Source organism: Triturus cristatus, chromosome 8, assembly GCF_964204655.1.
Source record: "Triturus cristatus chromosome 8, aTriCri1.1, whole genome shotgun sequence".
In the NCBI taxonomy this organism is placed as follows: Eukaryota; Metazoa; Chordata; class Amphibia; order Caudata; family Salamandridae; genus Triturus; species Triturus cristatus.
The window spans coordinates 894,861,135-894,887,891 of record NC_140591.1 but is presented as its reverse complement, the minus strand read 5'-3'; positions in this window follow the sequence as shown (position 1 = coordinate 894,887,891).

Here is a 26,757-nt window from a genome sequence, read left to right as displayed (position 1 = left end):
CTAATGGTTAAGGTCTTAACTCTTACTCTGGCCTAATAGCTAAGGTCTTAGACTCGTACTCTGGCCTAATGGTTAAGGTCTTAACTCTTACTCTGGCCTAATAGCTAAGGTCTTAACTCTTACTCTGGCCTAATAGCTAAGAACTCAGACTTGTACTCTGGCCTAATGGTTAAGGTCTTAACTCTTACCCTGGCCTAATGGTTAAGGTCTTAACTCTTACTCTGGCCTAATAGCTAAGGTCTTAGACTCGTACTCTGGCCTACAGGATAAGGTCTTAACTCTTACTCTGGACTACTGGTTAAGGTCTTAACTCTTACTCTGGCCTAATAGCTAAGGTCTTAGACTCGTACTCTGGCCTAATGGTTAAGGTCTTAACTCTTACTCTGGCATACTGGTTAAGGTCTTAACTCTTACTCTGGCCTACTGGTTAAGGTCTTAACTCTTACTCTGGCCTAAAAGCTGAGGTCTTAGACTCGTACTCTGGCCTAATGGTTAAGGTCTTAACTCTTACTCTGGCCTACTGGTTAAGGTCTTAACTCTTACTCTGGCCTAATAGCTAAGGTCTTAGACTCGTACTCTGGCCTAATGGTTAAGGTCTTAACTCTTACTCTGGCCTACTGGTTAAGGTGTTAAATCTTACTTTGGCCTAATGGTTAAGTTCTTAACTCTTACTCTGGCCTAATAGCTAAGGTCTTAACTCTTACTCTGGCCTAATGGTTAAGTTCTTAGACTCGTACTCTGGCCTAATGGTTAAGGTCTTAACTCTTTCTCTGGCCTAATAGCTAAGGTCTTAGACTTGTTTTCTGGCCTAATGATTAAGGTCTTAACTCTTACTCTGGCCTACTGGTTAAGGTCTTAACTCTTACTCTGGCCTAATAGCTAAGGTCTTAGACTCGTACTATGGCCTACAGGTTAAGGTCTTAACTCTTACTCTGGCATACTGGTTAAGGCCTTAACTCTTACTCTGGCCTACTGGTTAAGGTCTTAACTCTTACTCTGGCCTAAAAGCTGAGGTCTTAGACTCGTACTCTGGCCTAATGGTTAAGGTCTTAACTCTTACATGGCCTACTGGTTAAGGTCTTAACTCTTACTCTGGCCTAATAGCTAAGGTCTTAGACTCGTACTCTGGCCTAATGGTTAAGGTCTTAACTCTTACTCTGGCCTACTGGTTAAGGTCTTAACTCTTACTCTGGCCTAATGGTTAAGTTCTTAACTCTTACTCTGGCCTAATAGCTAAGGTCTTAACTCTTACTCTGGCCTAATAGCTAAGGTCTTAACTCTTACTCTGGCCTAATGGTTAAGGTCTTAACTCTCACTCTGGCCTACTGGTTAAGGTCTTAACTCTTACTCTGGCCTAATAGCTAAGGTCTTAGACTCGTACACTGGCCTAATGGTTAAGGTCTTAACTCTTACTCTCGCCTACTGGTTAAGGTCTTAACTCTTACTCTGGCCTACTAGTTAAGGTCTTAACTCTTACTCTGGCCTAATAGCTAAGGTCTTAGACTTGTACTCTGGCCTAATGGTTAAGGTCTTAACTCTTACTCTGGCCTACTGGTTAAGGTCTTAACTCTTACTCTGGCCTAATAGCTAAGGTCTTAGACTCGTACTATGGCCTACTGGTTAAGGTCTTAACTCTTACTCTGGCCTCATAGCTAAGGTCTTAACTCTTACTCTGGCCTAATAGCTAAGGTCTTAGACTCGTACTATGGCCTACAGGTTAAGGTCTTAACTCTTACTCTGGCCTACTGGTTAAGGTCTTAACTCTTGCTCTGGCCTAATAGCTAAGGTCTTAACTCTTACTCTGGCCTATTATCGATGGTCTTAGACTTGTACTCTGGCCTAATAGCTAAGGTCTTAACTCTTACTCTGTCCTAATGGTTACGGTCTTAACTCTTACTCTGGCCTACTGGTTAAGGTCTTAACTCTTACTCTGGCCTAATAGCTAAGGTCTTAGATTCGTACACTGGCCTTAATGGTTAAGGTCTTAACTCTTACTCTGGCCTACTGGTTAAGGTCTTAACTCTTACTCTGGCCTACTGGTTAAGGTCTTTACTCTTACTCTGGCCTAATAGCTAAGGTCTTAGACTTGTACTCTGGTCTAATGGTTAAGGTCTTAACTCTTACTCTGGCCTACTGGTTAAGGTCTTAACTCTTACTCTGGCCTAATAGCTAAGGTCTTAGACTCGTACTATGGCCTACAGGTTAAAGTCTTAACTCTTACTCTGGCCTACTGGTTAAGGTCTTAACTCTTACTCTGGCCTCATAGCTAAGGTCTTAACTCTTACTCTGGCCTAATAGCTAAGGTCTTAGACTCGTACTATGGCCTACAGGTTTAGGTCTTAACTCTTACTCTGGCCTACTGGTTAAGGTCTTAACTCTTACTCTGGCCTAATAGCTAAGGTCTTAACTCTTACTCTGGCAAAATAGCTAAGGTCTTAGACTCGTACTATGGCCTACAGGTTAAGGTCTTAACTCTTACTCTGGCCTACTGGTTAAGGTCTTAACTCTTACTCTGGCCTCATATCTAAGGTCTTAACTCTTACTCTGGCCTAATAGCTAAGGTCTTAGACTCATACTCTGGCCTAATGGTTAATGTCTTAACTCTTACTCTGGCCTAATAGCTAAGGTCTTAACTCTTACTCTGGCCTAATAGCTAAGGTCTTAGACTCGTACTCTGGCCTAATGGTTAAGTTCTTAACTCTTACTCTGGCCCAATAGCTAACGTCTTAGACTCGTACTCTGGCCTAATGGTTAAGGACTTAACTCTTACTCTGGCCAAATATCTAAGGTCTTAACCCTTACTCCAGCCTAATAGCTAAGGTCTTAGACTAATACTCTGGCCTAATGGTTAAGGTCTTAACTCTTACTCTGCCCTACTGGATAAGATCTTAACTCTTACTCTGGCCTAATAGCTAAGGTCTTAACTCTTACTCTGGCCTAATAGCTAAGGTCTTAGACTCGTACTCTGGCCTAATTTGTTAAGGTCTTAACTCTTACTCTGGCCTACTGGTTAAGGTCTTAACTCTTTCTCTGGCCTCATAGCTAAGGTCTTAACTCTTACTCTGGCCTAATAGCTAAGGTCTTAGACTCGTACTATGGCCTACAGGTTAAGGTCTTAACTCTTACTCTGGCCTACTGGTTAAGGTCTTAACTCTTGCTCTGGCCTACTAGCTAAGGTCTTAACTCTTACTCTGGCCTATTAGCGATGGTCTTAGACTTGTACTCTGGCCTAATAGCTAAGGTCTTAACTCTTACTCTGTCCTAATGGTTACGGTCTTAACTCTTACTCTGGCCTACTGGTTAAGGTCTTAACTCTTACTCTGGCCTAATAGCTAAGGTCTTAGACTCGTACACTGGCCTTAATGGTTAAGGTCTTAACTCTTACTCTGGCCTACTGGTTAAGGTCTTAACTCTTACTCTGGCCTACTGGTTAAGGTCTTTACTCTTACTCTGGCCTAATAGCTAAGGTCTTAGACTTGTACTCTGGTCTAATGGTTAAGGTCTTAACTCTTACTCTGGCCTACTGGTTAAGGTCTTAACTCTTACTCTGGCCTAATAGCTAAGGTCTTAGACTCGTACTATGGCCTACAGGTTAAAGTCTTAACTCTTACTCTGGCCTACTGGTTAAGGTCTTAACTCTTACTCTGGCCTCATAGCTAAGGTCTTAACTCTTACTCTGGCCTAATAGCTAAGGTCTTAGACTCGTACTATGGCCTACAGGTTTAGGTCTTAACTCTTACTCTGGCCTACTGGTTAAGGTCTTAACTCTTACTCTGGCCTAATAGCTAAGGTCTTAACTCTTACTCTGGCAAAATAGCTAAGGTCTTAGACTCGTACTATGGCCTACAGGTTAAGGTCTTAACTCTTACTCTGGTCTACTGGTTAAGGTCTTAACTCTTACTCTGGCCTCATATCTAAGGTCTTAACTCTTACTCTGGCCTAATAGCTAAGGTCTTAGACTCATACTCTGGCCTAATGGTTAATGTCTTAACTCTTACTCTGGCCTAATAGCTAAGGTCTTAACTCTTACTCTGGCCTAATAGCTAAGGTCTTAACCCTTACTCCAGCCTAATAGCTAAGGTCTTAGACTAATACTCTGGCCTAATGGTTAAGGTCTTAACTCTTACTCTGCCCTACTGGTTAAGATCTTAACTCTTACTCTGGCCCAATAGCTAACGTCTTAGACTCGTACTCTGGCCTAATGGTTAAGGACTTAACTCTTACTCTGGCCAAATATCTAAGGTCTTAACCCTTACTCCAGCCTAATAGCTAAGGTCTTAGACTAATACTCTGGCCTAATGGTTAAGGTCTTAACTCTTACTCTGCCCTACTGGTTAAGATCTTAACTCTTACTCTGGCCTAATAGCTAAGGTCTTAACTCTTACTCTTGCCTAATAGCTAAGGTCTTAGACTCGTACTCTGGCCTAATTTGTTAAGGTCTTAACTCTTACTCTGGCCTACTGGTTAAGGTCTTAACTCTTACGCTGGCCTATTAGCGATGGTCTTAGACTTGTACTCTGGCCTAATAGCTAAGGTCTTAACTCTTACTCTGTCCTAATGGTTACGGTCTTAACTCTTACTCTGGCCTACTGGTTAAGGTCTTAACTCTTACTCTGGCCTAATAGCTAAGGTCTTAGACTCGTACACTGGCCTTAATGGTTAAGGTCTTAACTCTTACTCTGGCCTACTGGTTAAGGTCTTAACTCTTACTCTGGCCTACTGGTTAAGGTCTTTACTCTTACTCTGGCCTAATAGCTAAGGTCTTAGACTTGTACTCTGGTCTAATGGTTAAGGTCTTAACTCTTACTCTGGCCTACTGGTTAAGGTCTTAACTCTTACTCTGGCCTAATAGCTAAGGTCTTAGACTCGTACTATGGCCTACAGGTTAAAGTCTTAACTCTTACTCTGGCCTACTGGTTAAGGTCTTAACTCTTACTCTGGCCTCATAGCTAAGGTCTTAACTCTTACTCTGGCCTAATAGCTAAGGTCTTAGACTCGTACTATGGCCTACAGGTTTAGGTCTTAACTCTTACTCTGGCCTACTGGTTAAGGTCTTAACTCTTACTCTGGCCTAATAGCTAAGGTCTTAACTCTTACTCTGGCAAAATAGCTAAGGTCTTAGACTCGTACTATGGCCTACAGGTTAAGGTCTTAACTCTTACTCTGGCCTCATATCTAAGGTCTTAACTCTTACTCTGGCCTAATAGCTAAGGTCTTAGACTCATACTCTGGCCTAATGGTTAATGTCTTAACTCTTACTCTGGCCTAATAGCTAAGGTCTTAACTCTTACTCTGGCCTAATAGCTAAGGTCTTAGACTCGTACTCTGGCCTAATGGTTAAGTTCTTAACTCTTACTCTGGCCCAATAGCTAACGTCTTAGACTCGTACTCTGGCCTAATGGTTAAGGACTTAACTCTTACTCTGGCCAAATATCTAAGGTCTTAACCCTTACTCCAGCCTAATAGCTAAGGTCTTAGACTAATACTCTGGCCTAATGGTTAAGGTCTTAACTCTTACTCTGCCCTACTGGATAAGATCTTAACTCTTACTCTGGCCTAATAGCTAAGGTCTTAACTCTTACTCTGGCCTAATAGCTAAGGTCTTAACTCTTACTCTGGCCTAATAGCTAAGAACTCAGACTTGTACTCTGGCCTAATGGTTAAGGTCTTAACTCTTACCCTGGCCTAATGGTTAAGGTCTTAACTCTTACTCTGGCCTAATAGCTAAGGTCTTAGACTCGTACTCTGGCCTACAGGATAAGGTCTTAACTCTTACTCTGGACTACTGGTTAAGGTCTTAACTCTTACTCTGGCCTAATAGCTAAGGTCTTAGACTCGTACTCTGGCCTAATGGTTAAGGTCTTAACTCTTACTCTGGCATACTGGTTAAGGTCTTAACTCTTACTCTGGCCTACTGGTTAAGGTCTTAACTCTTACTCTGGCCTAAAAGCTGAGGTCTTAGACTCGTACTCTGGCCTAATGGTTAAGGTCTTAACTCTTACTCTGGCCTACTGGTTAAGGTCTTAACTCTTACTCTGGCCTAATAGCTAAGGTCTTAGACTCGTACTCTGGCCTAATGGTTAAGGTCTTAACTCTTACTCTGGCCTACTGGTTAAGGTGTTAAATCTTACTTTGGCCTAATGGTTAAGTTCTTAACTCTTACTCTGGCCTAATAGCTAAGGTCTTAACTCTTACTCTGGCCTAATGGTTAAGTTCTTAGACTCGTACTCTGGCCTAATGGTTAAGGTCTTAACTCTTTCTCTGGCCTAATAGCTAAGGTCTTAGACTTGTTTTCTGGCCTAATGATTAAGGTCTTAACTCTTACTCTGGCCTACTGGTTAAGGTCTTAACTCTTACTCTGGCCTAATAGCTAAGGTCTTAGACTCGTACTATGGCCTACAGGTTAAGGTCTTAACTCTTACTCTGGCATACTGGTTAAGGCCTTAACTCTTACTCTGGCCTACTGGTTAAGGTCTTAACTCTTACTCTGGCCTAAAAGCTGAGGTCTTAGACTCGTACTCTGGCCTAATGGTTAAGGTCTTAACTCTTACATGGCCTACTGGTTAAGGTCTTAACTCTTACTCTGGCCTAATAGCTAAGGTCTTAGACTCGTACTCTGGCCTAATGGTTAAGGTCTTAACTCTTACTCTGGCCTACTGGTTAAGGTCTTAACTCTTACTCTGGCATAATGGTTAAGTTCTTAACTCTTACTCTGGCCTAATAGCTAAGGTCTTAACTCTTACTCTGGCCTAATAGCTAAGGTCTTAACTCTTACTCTGGCCTAATGGTTAAGGTCTTAACTCTCACTCTGGCCTACTGGTTAAGGTCTTAACTCTTACTCTGGCCTAATAGCTAAGGTCTTAGACTCGTACACTGGCCTAATGGTTAAGGTCTTAACTCTTACTCTCGCCTACTGGTTAAGGTCTTAACTCTTACTCTGGCCTACTAGTTAAGGTCTTAACTCTTACTCTGGCCTAATAGCTAAGGTCTTAGACTTGTACTCTGGCCTAATGGTTAAGGTCTTAACTCTTACTCTGGCCTACTGGTTAAGGTCTTAACTCTTACTCTGGCCTAATAGCTAAGGTCTTAGACTCGTACTATGGCCTACAGGTTAAGGTCTTAACTCTTACTCTGGCCTACTGGTTAAGGTCTTAACTCTTACTCTGGCCTCATAGCTAAGGTCTTAACTCTTACTCTGGCCTAATAGCTAAGGTCTTAGACTCGTACTATGGCCTACAGGTTAAGGTCTTAACTCTTACTCTGGCCTACTGGTTAAGGTCTTAACTCTTGCTCTGGCCTAATAGCTAAGGTCTTAACTCTTACTCTGGCCTATTAGCGATGGTCTTAGACTTGTACTCTGGCCTAATAGCTAAGGTCTTAACTCTTACTCTGTCCTAATGGTTACGGTCTTAACTCTTACTCTGGCCTACTGGTTAAGGTCTTAACTCTTACTCTGGCCTAATAGCTAAGGTCTTAGATTCGTACACTGGCCTTAATGGTTAAGGTCTTAACTCTTACTCTGGCCTACTGGTTAAGGTCTTAACTCTTACTCTGGCCTACTGGTTAAGGTCTTTACTCTTACTCTGGCCTAATAGCTAAGGTCTTAGACTTGTACTCTGGTCTAATGGTTAAGGTCTTAACTCTTACTCTGGCCTACTGGTTAAGGTCTTAACTCTTACTCTGGCCTAATAGCTAAGGTCTTAGACTCGTACTATGGCCTACAGGTTAAAGTCTTAACTCTTACTCTGGCCTACTGGTTAAGGTCTTAACTCTTACTCTGGCCTCATAGCTAAGGTCTTAACTCTTACTCTGGCCTAATAGCTAAGGTCTTAGACTCGTACTATGGCCTACAGGTTTAGGTCTTAACTCTTACTCTGGCCTACTGGTTAAGGTCTTAACTCTTACTCTGGCCTAATAGCTAAGGTCTTAACTCTTACTCTGGCAAAATAGCTAAGGTCTTAGACTCGTACTATGGCCTACAGGTTAAGGTCTTAACTCTTACTCTGGCCTACTGGTTAAGGTCTTAACTCTTACTCTGGCCTCATATCTAAGGTCTTAACTCTTACTCTGGCCTAATAGCTAAGGTCTTAGACTCATACTCTGGCCTAATGGTTAATGTCTTAACTCTTACTCTGGCCTAATAGCTAAGGTCTTAACTCTTACTCTGGCCTAATAGCTAAGGTCTTAGACTCGTACTCTGGCCTAATGGTTAAGTTCTTAACTCTTACTCTGGCCCAATAGCTAACGTCTTAGACTCGTACTCTGGCCTAATGGTTAAGGACTTAACTCTTACTCTGGCCAAATATCTAAGGTCTTAACCCTTACTCCAGCCTAATAGCTAAGGTCTTAGACTAATACTCTGGCCTAATGGTTAAGGTCTTAACTCTTACTCTGCCCTACTGGATAAGATCTTAACTCTTACTCTGGCCTAATAGCTAAGGTCTTAACTCTTACTCTGGCCTAATAGCTAAGGTCTTAGACTCGTACTCTGGCCTAATTTGTTAAGGTCTTAACTCTTACTCTGGCCTACTGGTTAAGGTCTTAACTCTTTCTCTGGCCTCATAGCTAAGGTCTTAACTCTTACTCTGGCCTAATAGCTAAGGTCTTAGACTCGTACTATGGCCTACAGGTTAAGGTCTTAACTCTTACTCTGGCCTACTGGTTAAGGTCTTAACTCTTGCTCTGGCCTACTAGCTAAGGTCTTAACTCTTACTCTGGCCTATTAGCGATGGTCTTAGACTTGTACTCTGGCCTAATAGCTAAGGTCTTAACTCTTACTCTGTCCTAATGGTTACGGTCTTAACTCTTACTCTGGCCTACTGGTTAAGGTCTTAACTCTTACTCTGGCCTAATAGCTAAGGTCTTAGACTCGTACACTGGCCTTAATGGTTAAGGTCTTAACTCTTACTCTGGCCTACTGGTTAAGGTCTTAACTCTTACTCTGGCCTACTGGTTAAGGTCTTTACTCTTACTCTGGCCTAATAGCTAAGGTCTTAGACTTGTACTCTGGTCTAATGGTTAAGGTCTTAACTCTTACTCTGGCCTACTGGTTAAGGTCTTAACTCTTACTCTGGCCTAATAGCTAAGGTCTTAGACTCGTACTATGGCCTACAGGTTAAAGTCTTAACTCTTACTCTGGCCTACTGGTTAAGGTCTTAACTCTTACTCTGGCCTCATAGCTAAGGTCTTAACTCTTACTCTGGCCTAATAGCTAAGGTCTTAGACTCGTACTATGGCCTACAGGTTTAGGTCTTAACTCTTACTCTGGCCTACTGGTTAAGGTCTTAACTCTTACTCTGGCCTAATAGCTAAGGTCTTAACTCTTACTCTGGCAAAATAGCTAAGGTCTTAGACTCGTACTATGGCCTACAGGTTAAGGTCTTAACTCTTACTCTGGTCTACTGGTTAAGGTCTTAACTCTTACTCTGGCCTCATATCTAAGGTCTTAACTCTTACTCTGGCCTAATAGCTAAGGTCTTAGACTCATACTCTGGCCTAATGGTTAATGTCTTAACTCTTACTCTGGCCTAATAGCTAAGGTCTTAACTCTTACTCTGGCCTAATAGCTAAGGTCTTAACCCTTACTCCAGCCTAATAGCTAAGGTCTTAGACTAATACTCTGGCCTAATGGTTAAGGTCTTAACTCTTACTCTGCCCTACTGGTTAAGATCTTAACTCTTACTCTGGCCCAATAGCTAACGTCTTAGACTCGTACTCTGGCCTAATGGTTAAGGACTTAACTCTTACTCTGGCCAAATATCTAAGGTCTTAACCCTTACTCCAGCCTAATAGCTAAGGTCTTAGACTAATACTCTGGCCTAATGGTTAAGGTCTTAACTCTTACTCTGCCCTACTGGTTAAGATCTTAACTCTTACTCTGGCCTAATAGCTAAGGTCTTAACTCTTACTCTTGCCTAATAGCTAAGGTCTTAGACTCGTACTCTGGCCTAATTTGTTAAGGTCTTAACTCTTACTCTGGCCTACTGGTTAAGGTCTTAACTCTTACGCTGGCCTATTAGCGATGGTCTTAGACTTGTACTCTGGCCTAATAGCTAAGGTCTTAACTCTTACTCTGTCCTAATGGTTACGGTCTTAACTCTTACTCTGGCCTACTGGTTAAGGTCTTAACTCTTACTCTGGCCTAATAGCTAAGGTCTTAGACTCGTACACTGGCCTTAATGGTTAAGGTCTTAACTCTTACTCTGGCCTACTGGTTAAGGTCTTAACTCTTACTCTGGCCTACTGGTTAAGGTCTTTACTCTTACTCTGGCCTAATAGCTAAGGTCTTAGACTTGTACTCTGGTCTAATGGTTAAGGTCTTAACTCTTACTCTGGCCTACTGGTTAAGGTCTTAACTCTTACTCTGGCCTAATAGCTAAGGTCTTAGACTCGTACTATGGCCTACAGGTTAAAGTCTTAACTCTTACTCTGGCCTACTGGTTAAGGTCTTAACTCTTACTCTGGCCTCATAGCTAAGGTCTTAACTCTTACTCTGGCCTAATAGCTAAGGTCTTAGACTCGTACTATGGCCTACAGGTTTAGGTCTTAACTCTTACTCTGGCCTACTGGTTAAGGTCTTAACTCTTACTCTGGCCTAATAGCTAAGGTCTTAACTCTTACTCTGGCAAAATAGCTAAGGTCTTAGACTCGTACTATGGCCTACAGGTTAAGGTCTTAACTCTTACTCTGGCCTACTGGTTAAGGTCTTAACTCTTACTCTGGCCTCATATCTAAGGTCTTAACTCTTACTCTGGCCTAATAGCTAAGGTCTTAGACTCATACTCTGGCCTAATGGTTAATGTCTTAACTCTTACTCTGGCCTAATAGCTAAGGTCTTAACTCTTACTCTGGCCTAATAGCTAAGGTCTTAGACTCGTACTCTGGCCTAATGGTTAAGTTCTTAACTCTTACTCTGGCCCAATAGCTAACGTCTTAGACTCGTACTCTGGCCTAATGGTTAAGGACTTAACTCTTACTCTGGCCAAATATCTAAGGTCTTAACCCTTACTCCAGCCTAATAGCTAAGGTCTTAGACTAATACTCTGGCCTAATGGTTAAGGTCTTAACTCTTACTCTGCCCTACTGGATAAGATCTTAACTCTTACTCTGGCCTAATAGCTAAGGTCTTAACTCTTACTCTGGCCTAATAGCTAAGGTCTTAGACTCGTACTCTGGCCTAATTTGTTAAGGTCTTAACTCTTACTCTGGCCTACTGGTTAAGGTCTTAACTCTTTCTCTGGCCTCATAGCTAAGGTCTTAACTCTTACTCTGGCCTAATAGCTAAGGTCTTAGACTCGTACTATGGCCTACAGGTTAAGGTCTTAACTCTTACTCTGGCCTACTGGTTAAGGTCTTAACTCTTGCTCTGGCCTACTAGCTAAGGTCTTAACTCTTACTCTGGCCTATTAGCGATGGTCTTAGACTTGTACTCTGGCCTAATAGCTAAGGTCTTAACTCTTACTCTGTCCTAATGGTTACGGTCTTAACTCTTACTCTGGCCTACTGGTTAAGGTCTTAACTCTTACTCTGGCCTAATAGCTAAGGTCTTAGACTCGTACACTGGCCTTAATGGTTAAGGTCTTAACTCTTACTCTGGCCTACTGGTTAAGGTCTTAACTCTTACTCTGGCCTACTGGTTAAGGTCTTTACTCTTACTCTGGCCTAATAGCTAAGGTCTTAGACTTGTACTCTGGTCTAATGGTTAAGGTCTTAACTCTTACTCTGGCCTACTGGTTAAGGTCTTAACTCTTACTCTGGCCTAATAGCTAAGGTCTTAGACTCGTACTATGGCCTACAGGTTAAAGTCTTAACTCTTACTCTGGCCTACTGGTTAAGGTCTTAACTCTTACTCTGGCCTCATAGCTAAGGTCTTAACTCTTACTCTGGCCTAATAGCTAAGGTCTTAGACTCGTACTATGGCCTACAGGTTTAGGTCTTAACTCTTACTCTGGCCTACTGGTTAAGGTCTTAACTCTTACTCTGGCCTAATAGCTAAGGTCTTAACTCTTACTCTGGCAAAATAGCTAAGGTCTTAGACTCGTACTATGGCCTACAGGTTAAGGTCTTAACTCTTACTCTGGTCTACTGGTTAAGGTCTTAACTCTTACTCTGGCCTCATATCTAAGGTCTTAACTCTTACTCTGGCCTAATAGCTAAGGTCTTAGACTCATACTCTGGCCTAATGGTTAATGTCTTAACTCTTACTCTGGCCTAATAGCTAAGGTCTTAACTCTTACTCTGGCCTAATAGCTAAGGTCTTAACCCTTACTCCAGCCTAATAGCTAAGGTCTTAGACTAATACTCTGGCCTAATGGTTAAGGTCTTAACTCTTACTCTGCCCTACTGGTTAAGATCTTAACTCTTACTCTGGCCCAATAGCTAACGTCTTAGACTCGTACTCTGGCCTAATGGTTAAGGACTTAACTCTTACTCTGGCCAAATATCTAAGGTCTTAACCCTTACTCCAGCCTAATAGCTAAGGTCTTAGACTAATACTCTGGCCTAATGGTTAAGGTCTTAACTCTTACTCTGCCCTACTGGTTAAGATCTTAACTCTTACTCTGGCCTAATAGCTAAGGTCTTAACTCTTACTCTTGCCTAATAGCTAAGGTCTTAGACTCGTACTCTGGCCTAATTTGTTAAGGTCTTAACTCTTACTCTGGCCTACTGGTTAAGGTCTTAACTCTTACGCTGGCCTAATAGCTAAGAACTCAGACTCGTACTCTGGCCTAATGGTTAAGGTCTTAACTCTTACTCTGGCCTAATGGTTAAGGTCTTAACTCTTACTCTGGCCTAATAGCTAAGGTCTTAGACTCGTACTCTGGCCTACAGGTTAAGGTCTTAACTCTTACTCTGGACTACTGGTTAAGGTCTTAACTCTTACTCAGGCCTAATAGCTAAGGTCTTAGACTCGTTCTCTGGCCTAATGGTTAAGGTCTTAACTCTTACTCTGGCATACTGGTTAAGGTCTTAACTCTTACTCTGGCCTACTGGTTAAGGTCTTAACTCTTACTCTGGCCTAAAAGCTGAGGTCTTAGACTCGTACTCTGGCCTTATGGTTAAGGTCTTAACTCTTACTCTGGCCTACTGGTTAAGGTCTTAACTCTTACTCTGGCCTAATGGTTAAGTTCTTAACTCTTACTCTGGCCTAATAGCTAAGGTCTTAACTCTTACTCTGGCCTAATAGCTAAGGTCTTAGTCTCATACTCTGGCCTAATTTGTTAAGGTCTTAACTCTTACTCTGGCCTACTGGTTAAGGTCTTAACTCTCACTCTGGCCTAATAGCTAAGAACTCAGACTCGTACTCTGGCCTAATAGCTAAGGTCTTAGACTCGTACTCTGGCCTACAGGATAAGGTCTTAACTCTTACTCTGGACTACTGGTTAAGGTCTTAACTCTTACTCTGGCCTAATAGCTAAGGTCTTAGACTCATACTCTGGCCTAATGGTTAAGGTCTTAACTCTTACTCTGGCCTACTGGTTAAGGTCTTAACTCATACTCTGGCCTAAAAGCTGAGGTCTTAGACTCGTACTCTGGCCTAATGGTTAAGGTCTTAACTCTTACACTGGCCTACTGGTTAAGGTCTTAACTCTTACTCTGGCCTAATAGCTAAGGTCTTAGACTCGTACTCTGGCCTAATGGTTAAGGTCTTAACTCTTACTCTGGCCTACTGGTTAAGGTCTTAACTCTTACTCTGGCCTAATGGTTAAGTTCTTAACTCTTACTCTGGCCTAATAGCTAAGGGCTTAACTCTTACTCTGGCCTAATAGCTAAGGTCTTAGACTCGTACTCTGGCCTAATGGTTAAGGTCTTAATTCTAACTCTGGCCTAATAGCTAAGGTCTTAACTCTTACTCTGGCCTAATGGTTAAGGTCTTAACTCTCACTCTGGCCTACTGGTTAAGGTCTTAACTCTTACTCTGGCCTAATAGCTAAGGTCTTAGACTCGTACACTGGCCTAATGGTTAAGGTCTAAACTCTTACTCTGGCCTACTGGTTAAGGTCTTAACTCTTACTCTGGCCTAATAGCTAAGGTCTTAGACTTGTACTCTGGCCTAATGGTTAAGGTCTTAACTCTTACTCTGGCCTACTGGTTAAGGTCTTAACTCTTACTATGGCCTAATAGCTAAGGTCTTAGACTCGTACTATGGCCTACAGGTTAAGGTCTTAACTCTTACTCTGGCCTACTGGTTAAGGTCTTAACTCTTACTCTGGTCTCATAGCTAAGGTCTTAACTCTTACTCTGGCCTAATAGCTAAGGTCTTAGACTCGTACTATGGCCTACAGGTTAAGGTCTTAACTCTTACTCTGGCCTACTGGTTAAGGTCTTAACTCTTGCTCTGGCCTAATAGCTAAGGTCTTAACTCTTACTCTGGCCTAATAGCGATGGTCTTAGACTTGTACTCTGGCCTAATAGCTAAGGTCTTAACTCTTACTATGGCCTAATAGCTAAGGTCTTAACTCTTACTCTGGCTTAATAGCTAAGGTCTTAGACTCGTACTCTGGCCTAATGGTTAAGGTCTTAACTCTTACTCTGGCCTAATAGCTAAGGTCTTAGACTCGTACTCTGGCCTTATGGTTAAGGTCTTAACTCTTACTCTGGCCTAATAGCTAAGGTCTTAACTCTTACTCTGGCCTAATAGCTAACAACTCAGACTTGTACTCTGGCCTAATGGTTAAGGTCTTAACTCTTACCCTGGCCTAATGGTTAAGGTCTTAACTCTTACTCTGGCCTAATAGCTAAGGTCTTAGACTCGTACTCTGGCCTACAGGATAAGGTCTTAACTCTTACTCTGGACTACTGGTTAAGGTCTTAACTCTTACTCTGGCATAATAGCTAAGGTCTTAGACTCGTACTCTGGCCTAATGGTTAAGGTCTTAACTCTTACTCTGGCATACTGGTTAAGGTCTTAACTCTTACTCTGGCCTACTGGTTAAGGTCTTAACTCTTACTCTGGCCTAAAAGCTGAGGTCTTAGACTCGTACTCTGGCCTAATGGTTAAGGTCTTAACTCTTACTCTGGCCTACTGGTTAAGGTCTTAACTCTTACTCTGGCCTAATAGCTATGGTCTTAGACTCGTACTCTGGCCTAATGGTTAAGGTCTTAACTCTTACTCTGGCCTACTGGTTAAGGTGTTAACTCTTACTTTGGCCTAATGGTTAAGTTCTTAACTCTTACTCTGGCCTAATATCTAAGGTCTTAACTCTTACTCTGGCCTAATGGTTAAGTTCTTAGACTCGTACTCTGGCCTAATGGTTATGGTCTTAACTCTTTCTCTGGCCTAATAGCTAAGGTGTTAGACTTGTTTTCTGGCCTAATGATTAAGGTCTTAACTCTTACTCTGGCCTACTGGTTAAGGTCTTAACTCTTACTCTGGCCTAATAGCTAAGGTCTTAGACTCGTACTATGGCCTACAGGTTAAGGTCTTAACTCTTACTCTGGCATACTGGTTAAGGCCTTAACTCTTACTCTGGCCTACTGGTTAAGGTCTTAACTCTTACTCTGGCCTAAAAGCTGAGGTCTTAGACTCGTACTCTGGCCTAATGGTTAAGGTCTTAACTCTTACACTGGCCTACTGGTTAAGGTCTTAACTCTTACTCTGGCCTAATAGCTAAGGTCTTAGACTCGTACTATGGCCTACAGGTTAAGGTCTTAACTCTTACTCTGGCATACTGGTTAAGGCCTTAACTCTTACTCTGGCCTACTGGTTAAGGTCTTAACTCTTACTCTGGCCTAAAAGCTGAGGTCTTAGACTCGTACTCTGGCCTAATGGTTAAGGTCTTAACTCTTACACTGGCCTAATGGTTAAGGTCTTAACTCTTTCTCTGGCCTAATAGCTAAGGTCTTAGACTTGTTTTCTGGCCTAATGATTAAGGTCTTAACTCTTACTCTGGCCTACTGGTTAAGGTCTTAACTCTTACTCTGGCCTAATAGCTAAGGTCTTAGACTCGTACTATGGCCTACAGGTTAAGGTCTTAACTCTTACTCTGGCATACTGGTTAAGGCCTTAATTCTTACTCTGGCCTACTGGTTAAGGTCTTAACTCTTACTCTGGCCTAAAAGCTGAGGTCTTAGACTCGTACTCTGGCCTAATGGTTAAGGTCTTAACTCTTACACTGGCCTACTGGTTAAGGTCTTAACTCTTACTCTGGCCTAATAGCTAAGGTCTTAGACTCGTACTCTGGCCTAATGGTTAAGGTCTTAACTCTTACTCTGGCCTACTGGTTAAGGTCTTAACTCTTACTCTGGCCTAATGGTTAAGTTCTTAACTCTTACTCTGGCCTAATAGCTAAGGTCTTAACTCTTACTCTGGCCTAATAGCTAAGGTCTTAGACTCGTACTCTGGCCTAATGGTTAAGGTCTTAATTCTAACTCTGGCCTAATAGCTAAGGTCTTAACTCTTACTCTGGCCTAATGGTTAAGGTCTTAACTCTCACTCTGGCCTACTGGTTAAGGTCTTAACTCTTACTCTGGCCTAATAGCTAAGGTCTTAGACTCGTACACTGGCCTAATGGTTAAGGTCTTAACTCTTACTCTGGCCTACTGGTTAAGGTCTTAACTCTTACTCTGGCCTACTAGTTAAGGTCTTAACTCTTACTCTGGCCTAATAGCTAAGGTCTTAGACTTGTACTCTGGCCTAATGGTTAAGGTCTTAACTCTTACTCTGGCCTACTGGTTAAGGTCTTAACTCTTACTCTGGCCTAATAGCTAAGGTCTTAGACTCGTACTATGGCCTACATATTAAGGTCTTAACTCTTACTCTGGCCTACTGGTTAAGGTCTTAACTCTTACTCTGGCCTCATAGCTAAGGTCTTAACTCTTACTCTGGCCTAATAGCTAAGGTCTTAGACTCGTACTATGGCCTACAGGTTAAGGTCTTAACTCTTACTCTGGCCTACTGGTTAAGGTCTTAACTCTTGCTCTGGCCTAATAGCTAAGGTCTTAACTCTTACTCTGGCCTAATAGCGATGGTCTTAGACTTGTACTCTGGCCTAATAGCTAAGGTCTTAACTCTTACTATGGCCTAATAGCTAAGGTCTTAACTCTTACTCTGGCTTAATAGCTAAGGTCTTAGACTCGTACTCTGGCCTAATGGTTAAGGTCTTAACTCTTACTCTGGCCTAATAGCTAAGGTCTTAGACTCGTACTCTGGCCTTATGGTTAAGGTCTTAACTCTTACTCTGGCCTAATAGCTAAGGTCTTAACTCTTACTCTGGCCTAATAGCTAACAACTCAGACTTGTACTCTGGCCTAATGGTTAAGGTCTTAACTCTTACCCTGGCCTAATGGTTAAGGTCTTAACTCTTACTCTGGCCTAATAGCTAAGGTCTTAGACTCGTACTCTGGCCTACAGGATAAGGTCTTAACTCTTACTCTGGACTACTGGTTAAGGTCTTAACTCTTACTCTGGCATAATAGCTAAGGTCTTAGACTCGTACTCTGGCCTACAGGTTTAGGTCTTAACTCTCACTCTGGCCTACTGGTTAAGGTCTTAACTCTTACTCTGGCCTAATAGCTAAGGTCTTAGACTCGTACACTGGCCTAATGGTTAAGGTCTAAACTCTTACTCTGGCCTACTGGTTAAGGTCTTAACTCTTACTCTGGCCTAATAGCTAAGGTCTTAGACTTGTACTCTGGCCTAATGGTTAAGGTCTTAACTCTTACTCTGGCCTACTGGTTAAGGTCTTAACTCTTACTATGGCCTAATAGCTAAGGTCTTAGACTCGTACTATGGCCTACAGGTTAAGGTCTTAACTCTTACTCTGGCCTACTGGTTAAGGTCTTAACTCTTACTCTGGTCTCATAGCTAAGGTCTTAACTCTTACTCTGGCCTAATAGCTAAGGTCTTAGACTCGTACTATGGCCTACAGGTTAAGGTCTTAACTCTTACTCTGGCCTACTGGTTAAGGTCTTAACTCTTGCTCTGGCCTAATAGCTAAGGTCTTAACTCTTACTCTGGCCTAATAGCGATGGTCTTAGACTTGTACTCTGGCCTAATAGCTAAGGTCTTAACTCTTACTATGGCCTAATAGCTAAGGTCTTAACTCTTACTCTGGCTTAATAGCTAAGGTCTTAGACTCGTACTCTGGCCTAATGGTTAAGGTCTTAACTCTTACTCTGGCCTAATAGCTAAGGTCTTAGACTCGTACTCTGGCCTAATGGTTAAGGTCTTAACTCTTACTCTGGCCTAATAGCTAAGGTCTTAACTCTTACTCTGGCCTAATAGCTAACAACTCAGACTTGTACTCTGGCCTAATGGTTAAGGTCTTAACTCTTACCCTGGCCTAATGGTTAAGGTCTTAACTCTTACTCTGGCCTAATAGCTAAGGTCTTAGACTCGTACTCTGGCCTACAGGATAAGGTCTTAACTCTTACTCTGGACTACTGGTTAAGGTCTTAACTCTTACTCTGGCATAATAGCTAAGGTCTTAGACTCGTACTCTGGCCTAATGGTTAAGGTCTTAACTCTTACTCTGGCATACTGGTTAAGGTCTTAACTCTTACTCTGGCCTACTGGTTAAGGTCTTAACTCTTACTCTGGCCTAAAAGCTGAGGTCTTAGACTCGTACTCTGGCCTAATGGTTAAGGTCTTAACTCTTACTCTGGCCTACTGGTTAAGGTCTTAACTCTTACTCTGGCCTAATAGCTATGGTCTTAGACTCGTACTCTGGCCTAATGGTTAAGGTCTTAACTCTTACTCTGGCCTACTGGTTAAGGTGTTAACTCTTACTTTGGCCTAATGGTTAAGTTCTTAACTCTTACTCTGGCCTAATATCTAAGGTCTTAACTCTTACTCTGGCCTAATGGTTAAGTTCTTAGACTCGTACTCTGGCCTAATGGTTATGGTCTTAACTCTTTCTCTGGCCTAATAGCTAAGGTGTTAGACTTGTTTTCTGGCCTAATGATTAAGGTCTTAACTCTTACTCTGGCCTACTGGTTAAGGTCTTAACTCTTACTCTGGCCTAATAGCTAAGGTCTTAGACTCGTACTATGGCCTACAGGTTAAGGTCTTAACTCTTACTCTGGCATACTGGTTAAGGCCTTAACTCTTACTCTGGCCTACTGGTTAAGGTCTTAACTCTTACTCTGGCCTAAAAGCTGAGGTCTTAGACTCGTACTCTGGCCTAATGGTTAAGGTCTTAACTCTTACACTGGCCTACTGGTTAAGGTCTTAACTCTTACTCTGGCCTAATAGCTAAGGTCTTAGACTCGTACTATGGCCTACAGGTTAAGGTCTTAACTCTTACTCTGGCATACTGGTTAAGGCCTTAACTCTTACTCTGGCCTACTGGTTAAGGTCTTAACTCTTACTCTGGCCTAAAAGCTGAGGTCTTAGACTCGTACTCTGGCCTAATGGTTAAGGTCTTAACTCTTACACTGGCCTAATGGTTAAGGTCTTAACTCTTTCTCTGGCCTAATAGCTAAGGTCTTAGACTTGTTTTCTGGCCTAATGATTAAGGTCTTAACTCTTACTCTGGCCTACTGGTTAAGGTCTTAACTCTTACTCTGGCCTAATAGCTAAGGTCTTAGACTCGTACTATGGCCTACAGGTTAAGGTCTTAACTCTTACTCTGGCATACTGGTTAAGGCCTTAATTCTTACTCTGGCCTACTGGTTAAGGTCTTAACTCTTACTCTGGCCTAAAAGCTGAGGTCTTAGACTCGTACTCTGGCCTAATGGTTAAGGTCTTAACTCTTACACTGGCCTACTGGTTAAGGTCTTAACTCTTACTCTGGCCTAATAGCTAAGGTCTTAGACTCGTACTCTGGCCTAATGGTCAAGGTCTTAACTCTTACTCTGGCCTACTGGTTAAGGTCTTAACTCTTACTCTGGCCTAATGGTTAAGTTCTTAACTCTTACTCTGGCCTAATAGCTAAGGTCTTAACTCTTACTCTGGCCTAATAGCTAAGGTCTTAGACTCGTACTCTGGCCTAATGGTTAAGGTCTTAATTCTAACTCTGGCCTAATAGCTAAGGTCTTAACTCTTACTCTGGCCTAATGGTTAAGGTCTTAACTCTCACTCTGGCCTACTGGTTAAGGTCTTAACTCTTACTCTGGCCTAATAGCTAAGGTCTTAGACTCGTACACTGGCCTAATGGTTAAGGTCTTAACTCTTACTCTGGCCTACTGGTTAAGGTCTTAACTCTTACTCTGGCCTACTAGTTAAGGTCTTAACTCTTACTCTGGCCTAATAGCTAAGGTCTTAGACTTGTACTCTGGCCTAATGGTTAAGGTCTTAACTCTTACTCTGGCCTACTGGTTAAGGTCTTAACTCTTACTCTGGCCTAATAGCTAAGGTCTTAGACTCGTACTATGGCCTACATATTAAGGTCTTAACTCTTACTCTGGCCTACTGGTTAAGGTCTTAACTCTTACTCTGGCCTCATAGCTAAGGTCTTAACTCTTACTCTGGCCTAATAGCTAAGGTCTTAGACTCGTACTATGGCCTACAGGTTAAGGTCTTAACTCTTACTCTGGCCTACTGGTTAAGGTCTTAACTCTTGCTCTGGCCTAATAGCTAAGGTCTTAACTCTTACTCTGGCCTAATAGCGATGGTCTTAGACTTGTACTCTGGCCTAATAGCTAAGGTCTTAACTCTTACTCTGTCCTAATGGTTACGGTCTTAACTCTTACTCTGGCCTACTGGTTAAGGTCTTAACTCTTACTCTGGCCTAATAGCTAAGGTCTTAGACTCGTACACTGGCCTAATGGTTAAGGTCTTAACTCTTACTCTGGCCTACTGGTTAAGGTCTTAACTCTTACTCTGGCCTACTGGTTAAGGTCTTTACTCTTACTCTGGCCTAATAGCTAAGGTCTTAGACTTGTACTCTGGTCTAATGGTTAAGGTCTTAACTCTTACTCTGGCCTACTGGTTAAGGTCTTAACTCTTACTCTGGCCTAATAGCTAAGGTCTTAGACTCTTACTATGGCCTACAGGTTAAAGTCTTAACTCTTACTCTGGCCTCATAGCTAAGGTCTTAACTCTTACTCTGGCCTAATAGCTAAGGTCTTAGACTCGTACTATGGCCTACAGGTTTAGGTCTTAACTCTTACTCTGGCCTACTGGTTAAGGTCTTAACTCTTACTCTGGCCTAATAGCTAAGGTCTTAACTCTTACTCTGGCAAAATAGCTAAGGTCTTAGACTCGTACTATGGCCTACAGGTTAAGGTCTTAACTCTTACTCTGGCCTACTGGTTAAGGTCTTAACTCTTACTCTGGCCTCATATCTAAGGTCTTAACTCTTACTCTGGCCTAATAGCTAAGGTCTTAGACTCATACTCTGGCCTAATGGTTAATGTCTTAACTCTTACTCTGGCCTAATAGCTAAGGTCTTAACTCTTACTCTGGCCTAATAGCTAAGGTCTTAGACTCGTACTCTGGCCTAATGGTTAAGGTCTTAACTCTTACTCTGGCCCAATAGCTAACGTCTTAGACTCGTACTCTGGCCTAATGGTTAAGGACTTAACTCTTACTCTGGCCAAATATCTAAGGTCTTAACCCTTACTCCAGCCTAATAGCTAAGGTCTTAGACTAATACTCTGGCCTAATGGTTAAGGTCTTAACTCTTACTCTGCCCTACTGGTTAAGATCTTAACTCTTACTCTGGCCTAATAGCTAAGGTCTTAACTCTTACTCTGGCCTAATAGCTAAGGTCTTAGACTCGTACTCTGGCCTAATTTGTTAAGGTCTTAACTCTTACTCTGGCCTACTGGTTAAGGTCTTAACTCTTACTCTGGCCTAATAGCTAAGAACTCAGACTCGTACTCTGGCCTAATGGTTAAGGTCTTAACTCTTACTCTGGCCTAATGGTTAAGTTCTTAACTCTTACTCTGGCCTAATAGCTAAGGTCTTAACTCTTACTCTGGCCTAATAGCTAAGGTCTTAGACTCGTACTCTGGCCTAATGGTTAAGGTCTTAATTCTAACTCTGGCCTAATAGCTAAGGTCTTAACTCTTACTCTGGCCTAATGGTTAAGGTCTTAACTCTCACTCTGGCCTACTGGTTAAGGTCTTAACTCTTACTCTGGCCTAATAGCTAAGGTCTTAGACTCGTACACTGGCCTAATGGTTAAGGTCTTAACTCTTACTCTGGCCTACTGGTTAAGGTCTTAACTCTTACTCTGGCCTACTAGTTAAGGTCTTAACTCTTACTCTGGCCTAATAGCTAAGGTCTTAGACTTGTACTCTGGCCTAATGGTTAAGGTCTTAACTCTTACTCTGGCCTACTGGTTAAGGTCTTAACTCTTACTCTGGCCTAATAGCTAAGGTCTTAGACTCGTACTATGGCCTACATATTAAGGTCTTAACTCTTACTCTGGCCTACTGGTTAAGGTCTTAACTCTTACTCTGGCCTCATAGCTAAGGTCTTAACTCTTACTCTGGCCTAATAGCTAAGGTCTTAGACTCGTACTATGGCCTACAGGTTAAGGTCTTAACTCTTACTCTGGCCTACTGGTTAAGGTCTTAACTCTTGCTCTGGCCTAATAGCTAAGGTCTTAACTCTTACTCTGGCCTAATAGCGATGGTCTTAGACTTGTACTCTGGCCTAATAGCTAAGGTCTTAACTCTTACTCTGTCCTAATGGTTACGGTCTTAACTCTTACTCTGGCCTACTGGTTAAGGTCTTAACTCTTACTCTGGCCTAATAGCTAAGGTCTTAGACTCGTACACTGGCCTAATGGTTAAGGTCTTAACTCTTACTCTGGCCTACTGGTTAAGGTCTTAACTCTTACTCTGGCCTACTGGTTAAGGTCTTTACTCTTACTCTGGCCTAATAGCTAAGGTCTTAGACTTGTACTCTGGTCTAATGGTTAAGGTCTTAACTCTTACTCTGGCCTACTGGTTAAGGTCTTAACTCTTACTCTGGCCTAATAGCTAAGGTCTTAGACTCTTACTATGGCCTACAGGTTAAAGTCTTAACTCTTACTCTGGCCTCATAGCTAAGGTCTTAACTCTTACTCTGGCCTAATAGCTAAGGTCTTAGACTCGTACTATGGCCTACAGGTTTAGGTCTTAACTCTCACTCTGGCCTACTGGTTAAGGTCTTAACTCTTACTCTGGCCTAATAGCTAAGGTCTTAGACTCGTACACTGGCCTAATGGTTAAGGTCTAAACTCTTACTCTGGCCTACTGGTTAAGGTCTTAACTCTTACTCTGGCCTAATAGCTAAGGTCTTAGACTTGTACTCTGGCCTAATGGTTAAGGTCTTAACTCTTACTCTGGCCTACTGGTTAAGGTCTTAACTCTTACTATGGCCTAATAGCTAAGGTCTTAGACTCGTACTATGGCCTACAGGTTAAGGTCTTAACTCTTACTCTGGCCTACTGGTTAAGGTCTTAACTCTTACTCTGGTCTCATAGCTAAGGTCTTAACTCTTACTCTGGCCTAATAGCTAAGGTCTTAGACTCGTACTATGGCCTACAGGTTAAGGTCTTAACTCTTACTCTGGCCTACTGGTTAAGGTCTTAACTCTTGCTCTGGCCTAATAGCTAAGGTCTTAACTCTTACTCTGGCCTAATAGCGATGGTCTTAGACTTGTACTCTGGCCTAATAGCTAAGGTCTTAACTCTTACTATGGCCTAATAGCTAAGGTCTTAACTCTTACTCTGGCTTAATAGCTAAGGTCTTAGACTCGTACTCTGGCCTAATGGTTAAGGTCTTAACTCTTACTCTGGCCTAATAGCTAAGGTCTTAGACTCGTACTCTGGCCTAATGGTTAAGGTCTTAACTCTTACTCTGGCCTAATAGCTAAGGTCTTAACTCTTACTCTGGCCTAATAGCTAACAACTCAGACTTGTACTCTGGCCTAATGGTTAAGGTCTTAACTCTTACCCTGGCCTAATGGTTAAGGTCTTAACTCTTACTCTGGCCTAATAGCTAAGGTCTTAGACTCGTACTCTGGCCTACAGGATAAGGTCTTAACTCTTACTCTGGACTACTGGTTAAGGTCTTAACTCTTACTCTGGCATAATAGCTAAGGTCTTAGACTCGTACTCTGGCCTAATGGTTAAGGTCTTAACTCTTACTCTGGCATACTGGTTAAGGTCTTAACTCTTACTCTGGCCTACTGGTTAAGGTCTTAACTCTTACTCTGGCCTAAAAGCTGAGGTCTTAGACTCGTACTCTGGCCTAATGGTTAAGGTCTTAACTCTTACTCTGGCCTACTGGTTAAGGTCTTAACTCTTACTCTGGCCTAATAGCTATGGTCTTAGACTCGTACTCTGGCCTAATGGTTAAGGTCTTAACTCTTACTCTGGCCTACTGGTTAAGGTGTTAACTCTTACTTTGGCCTAATGGTTAAGTTCTTAACTCTTACTCTGGCCTAATATCTAAGGTCTTAACTCTTACTCTGGCCTAATGGTTAAGTTCTTAGACTCGTACTCTGGCCTAATGGTTATGGTCTTAACTCTTTCTCTGGCCTAATAGCTAAGGTGTTAGACTTGTTTTCTGGCCTAATGATTAAGGTCTTAACTCTTACTCTGGCCTACTGGTTAAGGTCTTAACTCTTACTCTGGCCTAATAGCTAAGGTCTTAGACTCGTACTATGGCCTACAGGTTAAGGTCTTAACTCTTACTCTGGCATACTGGTTAAGGCCTTAACTCTTACTCTGGCCTACTGGTTAAGGTCTTAACTCTTACTCTGGCCTAAAAGCTGAGGTCTTAGACTCGTACTCTGGCCTAATGGTTAAGGTCTTAACTCTTACACTGGCCTACTGGTTAAGGTCTTAACTCTTACTCTGGCCTAATAGCTAAGGTCTTAGACTCGTACTATGGCCTACAGGTTAAGGTCTTAACTCTTACTCTGGCATACTGGTTAAGGCCTTAACTCTTACTCTGGCCTACTGGTTAAGGTCTTAACTCTTACTCTGGCCTAAAAGCTGAGGTCTTAGACTCGTACTCTGGCCTAATGGTTAAGGTCTTAACTCTTACACTGGCCTAAAGGTTAAGGTCTTAACTCTTTCTCTGGCCTAATAGCTAAGGTCTTAGACTTGTTTTCTGGCCTAATGATTAAGGTCTTAACTCTTACTCTGGCCTACTGGTTAAGGTCTTAACTCTTACTCTGGCCTAATAGCTAAGGTCTTAGACTCGTACTATGGCCTACAGGTTAAGGTCTTAACTCTTACTCTGGCATACTGGTTAAGGCCTTAATTCTTACTCTGGCCTACTGGTTAAGGTCTTAACTCTTACTCTGGCCTAAAAGCTGAGGTCTTAGACTCGTACTCTGGCCTAATGGTTAAGGTCTTAACTCTTACACTGGCCTACTGGTTAAGGTCTTAACTCTTACTCTGGCCTAATAGCTAAGGTCTTAGACTCGTACTCTGGCCTAATGGTCAAGGTCTTAACTCTTACTCTGGCCTACTGGTTAAGGTCTTAACTCTTACTCTGGCCTAATGGTTAAGTTCTTAACTCTTACTCTGGCCTAATAGCTAAGGTCTTAACTCTTACTCTGGCCTAATAGCTAAGGTCTTAGACTCGTACTCTGGCCTAATGGTTAAGGTCTTAATTCTAACTCTGGCCTAATAGCTAAGGTCTTAACTCTTACTCTGGCCTAATGGTTAAGGTCTTAACTCTCACTCTGGCCTACTGGTTAAGGTCTTAACTCTTACTCTGGCCTAATAGCTAAGGTCTTAGACTCGTACACTGGCCTAATGGTTAAGGTCTTAACTCTTACTCTGGCCTACTGGTTAAGGTCTTAACTCTTACTCTGGCCTACTAGTTAAGGTCTTAACTCTTACTCTGGCCTAATAGCTAAGGTCTTAGACTTGTACTCTGGCCTAATGGTTAAGGTCTTAACTCTTACTCTGGCCTACTGGTTAAGGTCTTAACTCTTACTCTGGCCTAATAGCTAAGGTCTTAGACTCGTACTATGGCCTACATATTAAGGTCTTAACTCTTACTCTGGCCTACTGGTTAAGGTCTTAACTCTTACTCTGGCCTCATAGCTAAGGTCTTAACTCTTACTCTGGCCTAATAGCTAAGGTCTTAGACTCGTACTATGGCCTACAGGTTAAGGTCTTAACTCTTACTCTGGCCTACTGGTTAAGGTCTTAACTCTTGCTCTGGCCTAATAGCTAAGGTCTTAACTCTTACTCTGGCCTAATAGCGATGGTCTTAGACTTGTACTCTGGCCTAATAGCTAAGGTCTTAACTCTTACTCTGTCCTAATGGTTACGGTCTTAACTCTTACTCTGGCCTACTGGTTAAGGTCTTAACTCTTACTCTGGCCTAATAGCTAAGGTCTTAGACTCGTACACTGGCCTAATGGTTAAGGTCTTAACTCTTACTCTGGCCTACTGGTTAAGGTCTTAACTCTTACTCTGGCCTACTGGTTAAGGTCTTTACTCTTACTCTGGCCTAATAGCTAAGGTCTTAGACTTGTACTCTGGTCTAATGGTTAAGGTCTTAACTCTTACTCTGGCCTACTGGTTAAGGTCTTAACTCTTACTCTGGCCTAATAGCTAAGGTCTTAGACTCTTACTATGGCCTACAGGTTAAAGTCTTAACTCTTACTCTGGCCTCATAGCTAAGGTCTTAACTCTTACTCTGGCCTAATAGCTAAGGTCTTAGACTCGTACTATGGCCTACAGGTTTAGGTCTTAACTCTTACTCTGGCCTACTGGTTAAGGTCTTAACTCTTACTCTGGCCTAATAGCTAAGGTCTTAACTCTTACTCTGGCAAAATAGCTAAGGTCTTAGACTCGTACTATGGCCTACAGGTTAAGGTCTTAACTCTTACTCTGGCCTACTGGTTAAGGT